Below are 14,101 nucleotides of genomic sequence, written 5' to 3'. Positions count from 1 at the left end.
TGGGTGGGGGAGCGTGGGGGGGGGACTTTTGGGATAGCATTGGAAATGTAAATGAAATAAAAAAATTTGAAAATTCAATAAATGTGAAAAGATTTGAATAATTCAAATTAGAATATACTTCTGAAATTATAAACACCTAGGAGAAAACATCGACGAAACCTTCATGGTTTTAAACTTGGCAATAAATTCTTGGATTTGATATTAAAAGCATAGTATGCAAAAGAACAGAATTGACATAATAAACATAGCGAATCTTAGAGATATCTAAAAGCCACAGTAATTTATCAAATAAATAATTATTAGATTCCAACAAGGAAATTCAAATAACTTGATTTGAACAATGTTAACAACTAGATAGTTTGAATATGGTCATGTGGTGAAGGTCAGTTTGCCATAATTATCAGTGTTTTGTGATATATTGCAACACTGGAAAGTAATGGAGTTTGGGGGGAGGGATTAGTTACAGAGATTAGGTTACTTACTGCTGATCTGGAATCCCTTCTCCCAGTGTCCCTTCCCTACTATGCAGGAGTCATTTTTCGACCCTGTGATCCCTGCCATGTTATGCTACCTCAGCACGGAATTGGATGCCATGACATCAGCCATCCATGTACTGAGACCTGTGAAATGATGGCCTCAAATTTTTTCCTCTTTTAAGTTGTTTGTCTTAGAAAATTTGTCACACCAAAAAATAGCTATAAATACACACACACATACATACATACATACATACACACACATATATATATGTATATATAAAGCTTTTTTATACATATAAAGTAAACTTTGATTTCATATATGTGTAATTTATATAGGATATATATGTATATACACATATATACATACATACATACATACATACATACATACATACAACTTGTATACTATATATTGATATCCTATACAATGGCCAGAAAGCATTTGAAAGATAATGAACATCCCCAATAAACAAAGATGAGGAAGTCAAAACTGTACTGAATCTTCACCTGATATTCAGGTGACTTTTATTTAAAAATGGAAAAAAACAAAACAAAACAAATAAAAACAAAGATGCTAAGAAATTAGATGACTTTTTCCTTTTGGCACCAATAGAGGTGCCTGTTGTTGTAAAGTTAAACAGGGATTAGGGATGAGAATCAATAGACTAGTCCAAAAATTTTCAAATTTCAGGTAACAACTAATTTTACAATTTAATTTCAAAATAATAATAATCAAATATTATTATGAATAATTACAAGAAAACGGCATGGATTTATAGATACAGTCATGTGTTAGTGTTTATATTAATACTATCCACTGCTGCAGAAAAAGGAATAGCCCAAGTTCTGTTAGTGGATAGGTGTGTAAACAATTTGTAGTGTATCTGTGTCAATTATTCAACTTTAACATGCAAGACAATCCTGGCAGTTGCTAGAAAATGCATGAAGTTTCTCTATGCTATGCCAAGTGCAATAATCAAATATACAGTTGCATGGAGAATCCAAATACTGCACACATACACTCAAAAAAATTACTTAATTGCCAGGCGTAGTGGCGCATGCCTTTGATCCCAGCACTCCGGAGGCAGAGGCAGGAAGATTTCTGAGTTTGACGCCAGCCTGGTCTACAAACTGAGTTCCAGGACACCCAGGGCTACACAGAGAAACCCTGTCTGGAAAAAAGAAAAAAAAAGTTACATAAAATAGTTCAATGTATAGAAAACAGAATGACAACTGCCTTTGCCAGGAGAAGAGAAGAAATGGAAATGCATTTAGCTTCAGATGAAGAGAGGAAAAGGGTTAGAAATCTATTTTACAATGATGGAAATGTGCACTCTGTTATTGGGGTGTGCAGGTGAAATGGTTGAAATAGTTGCATTGTACATGTTTCCTTAATAATAGTATGTAGTCAATGGACACAATAACCGATGGGTGATAGTGTCACCTTACGTGATTTTTTATTTCAGTGCAGCCCATAATCTGTATAGTAGCTCTGAAGGATTATAGTTCACAGAACCCCAGATTCCATGGTTTTTTAAGTGTGTATGAAATTTGGCCTGTAGTTTATCCATAGTTTTTCACAGATTCCATGCATGTGTGTGCTGCACTGATTCCATTTTTATTTCCTTGGTTATGTTTTTGTTCATGATATATCTGACATTCTCAAGTGTTCCGAATTTGAAGTATTCTGACTATTTTGCATCTTTTTCAGTGATGCACCAGCTATGACACTGAAACATTTTTCATTTATTCCTAGACCATAAAGAGACCCTGTGTTTTCTTCGGCCCAATAATTACATGAGTCAACAAGTACCACTTTCATTTATATTACCATACCTAGAGTTTATATTTCATTCACAAATTCAAATATGTAGGAAAAAACCTTATTGCTTAAAGTAAAAATCCTAAACTTGAAACATCTAATATTTTGAACAACTAGCTTTTTATTCATATAATTGAGCAAGTAATTTTTTTTCAAAAGACAAGTTGATTGGAGGTGAGTTCTTAAACTCTTGCTTGCACAGTCCTCTAATTCAATAAAAGGAGAAATAGCATATGTGTTTCTCCCCAAGATGAAAGAGTTTTACTGCTTCACTGCTTAAATGCTTAATATTCACTAGAATTCAACTAGTGATGAGTCTGCTTATGGCTGTCACCACCCAGTTCACACATTTCCATCCTTTTTCAAGAAACATGACAATACCTATTGCTCCCAATATGCTTTTTATATAAGTCCCCAGAAATAGAAACTTAGTCATTATGTAAAAAAACTGAGTGAAGACAATCTCCTGAGCTTTGTTCCTGGTGAGTACACTGGGTGCTGCTAATTGTGACCATTCTTGGTACTCAGAAACTATCTATCCATCCAATCATCTAACCATGCAGAGTGCCTTTCAAATACTTTACTGAGCATAAAGATCTCTAGCCTATAGTTTTAAGACTCTATGTAACCTTTGCAGAAACCTTGGACATTTGCCTTTCTGTCCTCTCTTGGTAGTTCTGCTATTATTAACAATTTCTTCAAGATTACTGACATCCAATTTATTTTCAAGACCAGTTGTGCACTTGTTGGGCCCTAATTGGCCTTGGTTTGGGCCTTGAGGACAAACCTGAACCTTGCTTGATTTTCGAGACCTGTCAATTGCTTCCACTTGAGAATGACTCAGCACGACCTGCCAACCTGAATGAAACTGATGTATAAATTTCTTATTGGCCCCATGAGATCACCCCACACACCTCGTCATCTCATACCACCCCATACTCATCTCACCCCATACTTCTATCCCCACCTCCTTTCCCTGTCTATATAAGCAAATTACTGTCACTTTAAAGTGAGTTCCTGCTTCAGCAAGGGTCACTGACACTCACCATCTACCTCAGTTCCATCCCTCCCCCCAACTTCCCAACCCTGCCCTCCCTCACCCCCCAGAGACCAGGCAGGTCCATGGCTTCTCTCCTTGCAGCTACCTGCTAGGAAGGAGCTGATAGCACACTCACTTCTATTTGTCCTAGCCACAAAAGCAAGCAAGTCCCATGCAGAGTTTCCTGTGCTGTTGTTATTCACTTTCATTTCAGTATGGTTATTTTTTTTCACAGCTTTATATTCATCTTTTTAATGAACATAAGATTCTCCTTGTCATAAAAAATATGAAAACAAAATTGAATTTAAAAAAATAACATTTATCTACTTTGAGATTCAATATTCTGGAAATTAGTAGAGACAACTTTCATGTCTTAGTTCACAACATAAATAAAACCTTTTGTTTTCTTTCGTATGTTTGAAAATATTAATGTGCTTTTTGAATTAGTTTTCTTGTTGCTGTCCTACCGATATCTTTAGACATAATTTTTTTTGTTCTTTTTAATTTTGTATATTTTAGTTTTTACCTAGAGTTTGCCAAAAGTATTATAAGAGTGTGTTCATCTTTATAGAAAAATTTCTGTGTTATATTTCACCAAAATCAGTCACAATTTTGAGATTACCCAACCTCTTGACCTAACTCTCTCCTCTTTCCTCTCTTCCTCATCCAACCTAGAAGTCTCACCTACTCACCCAGTGATTGACTACTTTATTCATTAGGATATTGGTTCACAAGAAATCACCTGGGTACTTGACTCATTCCTTGTCCACAACCCCTCACAGGAGAGCGGAATTAGCATCAAAATATGAACAGCACCAGGCCCATCCACAACACTTCCTCCGTTTTGTTCTAATATAAAAGAAAACCATTTTCTCAAATATAAATATAGCACAACTATTACCATTTTGTAATTTATAAAGTATAAGACAGACCTAACACCCAGTCCATCATTTATGTCATTAAGTTAGAACATAGTCATCTATCATAAATTAAAAGACATGATTCTACCTTGGCTTATGTCTTGACTTCAGACTATAAGCCATCTGTAAACCATCCTCTCAAATCTGTTCTCTCAAGGTAAATAGCCTGAGTTGGCTATGAGTCTATAAGTAGCTTTTCAACCCTGTCAGAAATCTGAGAATTACCTGAACATTAACTGAAAATATATAGAAAGCCAGAACTGAGACAAATTGTATAGACAGATGCCTACCTATACAGCCCCAGTAAGTCAGTAAGTTAGAGCATCCATCTGTCTTCAGTCTTCTGGCCCAGGATCATCTGACAGACCTAGAGAAACAGGAAATTAAGGACTAGCCTATTCTGTCTCAGCAGAATTAAGCTGTCCTAACCTGCAAATTGTGTCCTTTTTCTGGACAGTATTATGTCTGTAAATGAAAAGAGATAATTCTTGTCTAGTGGCTGTCTCGCCACAACTGGAGCCATTTCATTGATGCTCAATATCTACTTTGAATCCAAGAAAGAGAATGCTGTCAGGAAACTTGTCTTAACAGCAAGTTAATAAATAATATTAAATGTCACATTCTCTGGATTTTTGATGTTTTTGAAAACCAAATATCTCTGAAAAGTAATCTAGACTGTGCTCCGTTAACTACTCTCAGCTATTTCTAATTAAAAATCTGAAATCACCCTAACAATAAACCCAGAGATTTGACTCTGCTATTTGGCCCTTAACTCACAGACTTAAACATCTCAGATTAGATTATACTAACAGTTATAGAAGGACTGGTTCTAAGCCCTGAACTTTTAAAAACTTTGTATCAATAGAAGAAATTTATAACAATGAAAATCTTTATTTTGCATCAAAATCAATTCTGTACCAAAATAAGAAATTATGACTTCAACTCAGTAAAAATTATAAAGATTTCTACCAAAGGAGATTATGGCTATGCAATCAATTCCTCTCTGTTCCAATTATGATTATTTCTACATTCCTTAGAAAGACAACTTATAACATCTCCCTCCAGTCCCAAATCCCAGGGAACTGGGGCAGCAACTCTTTTTTTTTTTTTTTAATTTTGTTTATTTACTGTATGAGTGCTCTGCTGCATATACATCCACCTGCCTGAAGAGGGCGTCAGATTCCCCCTATAGATAGTTGTGAGCCATCATGTGGTTGCTGAGAATTGAATCCAGGACCTCTGGAAGAGCAGTCAATGCTCTTAACCGCTGAGCCATTTCTCAAGCCCACTGCAACAACTCTTCCTAACTTCTTGAAGATGAATATGGGCATTGAGATATTTTGAAGGGGGAAGGAAAGGGTAGGGAAAATAGGGGTGTTGGTTGGCCTTAAGGACCCCACACCAATGATTTACTTAGTCTCTGATGCCTGTGTCCTGACTAGTTTTGGCTGAAAGTCCAAGACATCAGGAGTTCAAGCAGGTCAGTTCAGCATTTCGAATGATGAGACTCACCAAGGCTGTATATTCTTCAATATACAAATCTCAAAACAAGATTTTAGTATTATCAAGATAACCTTTATGTTTGATTCTCTGGAATCTAGTTCTCTGGGGTTCTCCCTCTATAAAATCTTATCTACATTACTTTGGAAAGTAATCAACTTTTCTAAAAAATGCAAAAATAAAACCTTTCTCTCAAATCAGCATATCCTTGAGCCAGTAACTAGGAAATCCTTTATTTTGACCCTTCTTACAGAGGATTAATATAACCACAGAACTCAAAATCACACCCATTTTAAAAGTTAAAACAATCCAAAACAAATGAAGTAAACTAAAATATTGTATGTGCCTGTTCTATTATGCCATGTAGAAAAAATAACCCAAAGTTCCCATGGAGCCCACATTAGACAAAATTTGAGTATCCTATAAGGTGTATTATAGCAATATTATCTTTATACCATCTTAAAACAATTGATTCACACTTCTATCTATACCTACTTATAAGCAGGCACTGAGTCAAAGCAGGATTTAAACCCAGAATTCCTGTGTAGCCCACATTAGACTTTAAGTATCCTGTAAGACAAATTTATTCATATAGGATAAGTATTTAGAAAGCAGTTGGATAACTATGTACATTTAGCATAATGATATTAGTAGATTCTTCCTTATAATTTAAGACCTTTCCACAGAGCTACAAAATCTTGGCCAGGTTTACAATACAAGTCACAGTTACTTCCTTTAAGCAGTTCATAAATCTAATCAGACAGCTGTTGTTTACTTTCAGATATTCATGGCACTATTGCTTGATAGGCATTCCTTACAGGAGGAGTTGTTATTAACATTCACAGAATGCTCAGCAAGGTAGGGTTATTTGTACTTTCCTCTTCATACCTCCTGAATAAAACCTTGTAGTATTAGAAAAACTACCCATCAAAGGGTGGCTTCTAGCTCAATAATAGGTTAATTTTTAGAAGTCCTCTGAAATGCATTGTGTTTTCATAAATAGGATATTACCCTCACGTTCTAATGGGAAATCAGATGCAGTGATGATAGCTTAGTTTACATTGAAGGTGTCTTGGATAGTTTGGTAAATGGTTTAAGGGTTGTATCCCATGCCTGGGATTGTACATTTTCTTTGATAGTTTATGTTTGCTGGGGGAGCAAATTTTTGCTCAAGTTACTTCAATTTAATTATATACTTTTACATGCCTTTTTCCAAGCATCCTTAATAATCTTTATTCTTCCTTTATTCACCCTGCTATGATTTTTCTCCCTCTCTCAACGCTTAATTCTCTCTTCCCTTGAGCCTTGTTATTCCGTATTTCCCCTTTAAACTACCCTGAGTCCTGCTATATTCCTTTCCTAATGTATTTCACCTTCTCTTTTCCAGTAATGCTCTTCTATTTTCCTGGATTCTACACATACTTTAATTTACACACACATAACGAAAGATTTGAAGTATGAAGTTTAATTTTCAACTTTCGTCCTGATGATTGTCAGATGGGCTGTAAGATCCAAGTATCTAATCTTTTTTTTCCTTTGATTTAAGTTTTTTTGCACTATGATGAGAAAAAATACATAGTTTCAATTTATCTGAATTTGTTAACATTTAAAAACATATTTTAAGTAAATAGACTTACATCACATTCTTCTTTTCCTTTTGTACCCCAAACTATTACCACCCCCTTCAAAACCTGTAATCCTTTTCATTTTTAACATATTCCTTAAAATTTATAAAATATTGTAATAATAAAATTAAGTATGATAAAAATTGTTTGATATAAAGCAACAATTAAAGAGTCTTATGTAGATGCTTTTCTATAGTGATACTGAAAATACATGCTTTCTCACAAGTTTTAAATAACTCCAAATTTATTAACTGTATGATATTTTAAAATAATATATCACTATTAGTTTTTTAATGACCATAAATAGATAACTTCTTTTTGTTTGTTTGTTTGTTTTGTTTTGTTTATAGTAGAGCTTAAAATCTTGGCTCTTACTGTGGTACAAACAGAAAATAAGAACAGTTTTGGGACATTGGAGTTCATTGTAATAAGGCTGTACTTGAATGTCCCTCACATCACCAAAGGATTTTACCTCCATAGTAGATAAGCTGAGTTGACAGTTCTGCTGCACCAAGGAATGAATTGTAGGCATGAATTTTGGATACAACTTTTCTGTGACAGTCAAAGCTATTTAACTTGAGTGATTGTCATCAATTTTAGTTCTCGGGGGAACAGGTTACATTCATTTAAGAAATGGTGTGTGTATTAAAATGGTTTATCCACAAAGTCATTCATCAACTGTTTCAATGAACAATTGTTCTGCTTGGAGGGGGGCAAAGACGTTAGGTGAGAGTAAGATTCTGGTTCATTGTCTGTGATGATTTTGAAAATCATTCATCACAGAATAAGAGTAACTTATAAAGTCCTCTACTTCAAAATTTATACAATAATTGTAAATATCAAGCAAAGTCTTAAGTCTCACTCTTTGCTGTTCTCTTACAAGCTACCACTCAAATTAATTGTCTACATTTCTTTTGGCTGTATAAATAATTTTGAAATATGTAAGCTGCTCTGATAACCATCGTATAGTGTAAAAACATCAAACAAACAATCCTATTAATAGACAGGCTGAGATAGGAAAAGCATGATTTCAAGACTATTATGTGGCAAAAAGACCCTTTGTACAAGATCCTGTCATGTACAAACAAGCAGAAAGTGTGTATGGATTGTGCAATATGGGACATATTTCTCCCATTACCAAATTAGAGAGATCACAGGATGACAGCCAACAAATTTCTAATTCCTCATATTTTTGAATTTTAATAGATTATAATATATTGGTAATATTAATTTTCATATTAAGAGATATTAAAGAAAGTGATTGTTACTTCCAGTAAATTTTATTGTTAGAGGTGGAATTATGTTTGTGTGGGTTTGTTGAAAGATTACTTTCTTGCTTCTAGAAGAAGGGTTCACTCCCTATATTGGTGTTTCCATCTATTATCCTTTGTAGGGCTGGATTTGTGGAAAGATATTGTGTGAATTTGGTTTTGTCATCAAATATCTTGTTTTCTCTGTCTACAGTGATTGAGAGTTTTGCTGGGTATAGTAGACTGGGTGGGCATTTGTCTTCTCTTAGGGTCTGTATCAGATCTGGACAGGATCTTCTACCTTTCATAATCTCTGGTGAGAAGTCTTGTGTAATTCTGATAGGTCTGCCTTTATATATTACTTGACCTTTTTCCCTTACTGCTGGTAAAACTCTGTCTTTGTTTAATGCATTTGGTGTTTTGATTATTATGTGACAAGAGGAATTTCTTTTCTGGTTGAGTCTATTTGGAGTTCTGTAGGCTTCTTGTATGTTCATGGGCATCTATTTCTTTAGGGAAATTTTCTTCTATAATTTTGTTGAAGATATTTACTGGCCCTTTAAGTTGGGAATCTTCACTCCCTTCTCTACCTATTATCCTTAGGTTTGTTCTTTTCACTGTGTCCTGGATGTTTTGAGTTAGGAGCTTCTTGCTTTTTGCATTTTCTTTCACTGTTGTGTCAATTTTTCTATGGTATCTTTTGCACCTGAGATTCTCTCTTCTATCTTTTGTATTCAGTTGGTGATGCTTGCATCTAGGATTCCTGATCTTTTTTCTAGGTTTTCTAACTCCAGATTTGTCTACCTTTGTAATTTCTTTATTGTTTCTAGTTCCTGGATGCTTTTGTTCCTTTCCTTCACCTGTTTGATTGTGCTTTCCTGTAACTCTTTAAGGGATTTTTGTGTTTCTTCTTTAAGGGCTTCTAGCTGTTTATCTATGTTCTCCTGTATTTCTTTAAGGGAGTCATTTATGTCCATCTTAATGTACTCTATCATATTGTTTTCCAGTGTGTTGGGGTATCCAGGACTTGCTATGGTGGGAGAATTGGGTTCTGATGATACCAAGTAACCTTGGTTTCTGTTGCTTATGCTCTTATTCTTACCTCCCACTATCTGGTTAACTGTAGTGCTACCTGCCCTGGCTATGTCTGTCTGGAGCCTGTCCTTCCTGTGATCCTGGTTGTGTCAGAACTCCTCTGAGTCAAGCTGTTTCTCTGGTCCTGTGGTTCTGGGATCCTGTGACCCTGAGATCCTGAGTGTGTCCATGTTCCTGGGAGTCAGGCTGCCTTTGTGACCTTGAGATTCTGGTGTGGCCAAGCTCTAGAGATCCTGGAACCCTCTGATCCTGGGCATGTTGGAGTGCCTGGGGTTTGAGCTGCCTCCAGTTTGTGAGGCTGGCTGTGGAGTTTGTGCCCAAGTCTGCTCAGGGTACCGCCCCAGATAGACCAGAAGGAATCTGTGCCACTGTTCTGGCACATTTCCTCTCTAATCTTTTAATCTTGAGGTCTTTCTAGTGAATGACCGATATTGAGATTAACTAAACACTCCATGTTAAATCACTTCATATACTCTTATGTGGCAAAAGAGGCTCCTTGTGAATGACAAAAGATACTGTATTGCTCAGCAGTTTCCAAGGAATTTAGCATCACTGTGCCAAGAGTCGGGGACAAAGAACAAGTATTTCATACTATATCATGAACCTTTACTGATATTTAAATTTACTCATGGTAGCTTTGTTTCCTGCAGATTTTTTGACATGTGTATCTAACTAAATATTTATAGTGTAACTTCTTACATGTCTAATTCAGGTAGTTTCAAATTTTTCTAAATCCCAAATCTTTTGACTCGAAGACAAAGTTAAAAATATTTAAGAGTAAGTTTCAAAGTAGGGCTTTCCATGACCTTTCCAACACCTGCTGAAATAAATAAATTGGCTGAGACAAATCTGAAAATTAGCCAAATATGGGCAACATTCATCTCAGACAGGCTCTCATAAAAGAAAAATGTAACTCTCATCCTGCTAAGCAACTTATATTTTAATGTTTCCTTGCAATATTTCACTATTTTTAAATTTAGAAATTTCCATTTTGTCTGATAGGACCATGCCTCTGACTCATACTTATAAAAATTTATTATTGTGTTCTATTACTTAATCAAATGCCGAAGTCAAAATAATTTTTTCTATTTGTCGATTTCTCAATTGTTTGTAACTGTTGCTTTCTTTAACCAATTCATAACATAAAATCAAATGTAAAGTATGCTATCTTTTTTTAATTTTCAAGTTGAGTAAATTCCACACTAGCTTCCTCTTGTTAACATCAACAACCCCTGTGAACCATGTTAGTTTCCCCCTTATCTCTGTGGTTGATCTTATTGATAGGCCACAAAGAAAATAAACTTTTCTCTCTCACTGATTTTTTTTCTTATTTTTTCATTTGTTTTGTTTTGTTGTTTTTCAAGACAAGATTTCTTTGTAGCTCTGATTGTCCTACAATTCACTCTATAGACAAGGTTGAATTTGAACTTAAAATTCAGCCTCTCTCTGCCTCCTGAAGTTCTGGTATCAAAGCTACCAGAGCCAATGAAATTAAACTTTTCAAATTTTCCACAAAAAATATTAACATTGTTTGTAAATATCAATAGGCAACAGCAAAGCAAAAGAAAACAGAACACATCAAAACAACACAAAGCAACAGAAACACTGAGAGATTTAAAAACCTCTGTTTTGGGAGCACATATGTCAGTTCCCTTGTGTGAACCTTGACATTCACAAAAACTCCCAGTCACACACATGCATACCCTTCTTTGCTCTCTTTCTAACTTACAAGTTAAATACATAAATACTGCTTGCTCAGCCTGTATAATGTTATTTGCATGTATGTGGTCAGGACTGAGAACTTGGTAGTGAGTCCTGACCACATACATGCAAATAACATTCCTATTCTCATCTCGGAAAAAGACTATTTCTCCCCAATTCTCTATTTCTTTCTTAATTGTAGGTTTTGTGTGTGATTCACTCCTCCTGGGCTTTTCCTCATCTACTTTGTTATGATTTGGTGTCATTCTTGTTCAGCTCATCTGTTGGGCAGTCATGTTCGTGAAATTCTATGGGTGTAGCGTTTGGTATTTGTAGGAGATACAATAGCACATTGAACTCCCTGATCCTCTGGCTATTAAAACCTTCCCACCTTTTCATAGATGATACCTAAGCAATAGATGCAGTTGTGCTACATGTTCACTACTTGGGGCTGGGTTCTAAAGTTCTGAAGTTTCATGAGTTTATATAACCTGTTAATTAGTTGTTTTAAAGGTATGTTTACAGCATCTGTTCTGTGTTAACTGTACAGTGTTAAAAAGTTGAAAGAGCTCTGAAATGTGAGAATGAAAAGGGCTAAACGAATGACAGCTAATCTATTAAAATATTAAAGTCCAAGTATTGTGTTGACAAGGCAGATTAAGTTTCATTTCTTAGACCCAAATGATGGAAAGAGAAATCTGATTTCCTCTAGTTGTTTTCTGACCTCCATACCTATGCAATGGCTAACTCTCATGTCCTCTCCCTTGCACAACCATGCCTAAAAGTAAATAAATAAAATATAATGAAAGTGAGATATGAATCTAATACCCTACCAAAATTTTATATGATGAGGATATCATTAAAGTATGTGTGATGAAATTAACATTATTAAGTTCTTGGGCTGTTATAGTTTTATATTTTAGACCCTGTCCTTATGAAAAATGTAAGTTCAACAGTTTGGTTGTAAAAAGTCTTATATGTTATCTTATCTAGTCTAATTAGCATTATCACAAAACTTCAGTTCCAGGTTTGGATCATTAAGATTGTATGATCTTACTTTCTCTCTTACCATCTTATTTGAGAACTCATTATAGTTTGTTGCAATGTTTTTATTACAAACAATACAAAGTAAGTAATGTAAAGTAGGAGGGGTCATAGACTCAGGTAGTAAGGCTATTTACTGAATGAATCTGAAGCCCTGTGGGACCTCTATGACTTTGTTTATCTTTCTATTAAGAGATACGGTAACCAAGTCTGGCTTAGAGTTTCAGAGGGTCAGACCATTATCATATGGGAAGCATGACAGCATATATGCAGATATGCAACTGGAGGAACTGTGAATTCTACATCTTGATCTGAAGGCGGCCAAGAGACTTTCTTCTTCAGGGAGCCAGTAGGAAGCTCTATTCTGCACAGGGTCAAGCTTGAGTATAGAGATCTCAAAGCCCACCCACAGAGTGATATATTTCCTCTAAAAATGCCACACCTCCTCTATTAATGACATACCTCCTAATTGTACCACTCTCCTGGGCCAAAGATATTTAAACCACCACATTATGTAAAAGTGGAAGGGGAGAACTGATGCAATAATATTGTCATTTGACCTCCACATGTGAGTTTTGCCATATATACACAAGTATATCCATCATTTCTTATCCAGTTGAAGTGTTTTATACTAGATCATGTCCATGCTATTGAGTGATGTTAACAGAAATTACCTAGGTGCACAAAACAGTTCAGCTACTACTTTAACCCATATTGATTTCCTGCATGTCTGATACTCTATCCATTACAGCACTTTGCTTCCTAAGCCAAGCACCACTGATTGTCTCTGTACATGACTAGCATTATTTGTTTTTATAACAAACAAACACAAAAAGAGATTCATAACATGTTGTTTTCAATATAAAGGTAATCATAAAGGGATAATGACACCACTTATTATAAAAAGTAATATACAAAATAATCATAACACTAAGAACTATTTAAATGAAGAAGAGCATAATTTCTCAGTGTGCATGGAACAAAAGGCTCACCAAGTTACTCTGAAGAAATGCCCTTTAGAAATGGTGCTGCTATTTCCTTGTTACTTGCCTAGATGTAACAACACAGGATTTAAGTCAACAATTCTCATTTAATGTGTTATTACTGAAAGTGAATTTGTGTTTAAAGACAATTTATTCAAGATATTTGGATTTTCTATTTTGGCTTATAAAAACAAGGAATTTGATTAAAGATTGTAATAGTTATTAAATAATCAATAAATGTGTGTGTATGTGTGTGTATGTTAACAAGGACCCAGTTAGTTTCAATGTAAACTTAGATTGTTTCTCCCAGCAAGAAGAGAATATAATCAATATAATTTTTAAATTTTTTTTAAAAAATTAGGAAGTATAACTTTCTCTGTTTCTAGTATTCAGAAACTTCCTAGAACATAATAAGTTCTCCATTTTATATGACTTTTCTTTTGCCCTCAAACTCTGTTAAACTTGACTTCAAAGAGAAAGGCAAAATAATTTAGAGGGTAAAATACATTGTCCCTGAAAGTCTAAAGGTGGAAGGAAACATCCCACTTCACAAAATTGTTCTGCTATCTGTCACAGTGCATTCTGTAGCATGGACACAAAAGAGTAATAAACAAAATTTTTTAAACGTTTAAAATTGTTCTGC

This window comes from Mus caroli, unplaced genomic scaffold (genome assembly GCF_978045245.1).
Source record: "Mus caroli unplaced genomic scaffold, Mus_caroli_1 scaffold_3, whole genome shotgun sequence".
Classification (NCBI taxonomy): Eukaryota; Metazoa; Chordata; class Mammalia; order Rodentia; family Muridae; genus Mus; species Mus caroli.
This window is presented reverse-complemented; position numbering follows the sequence as displayed.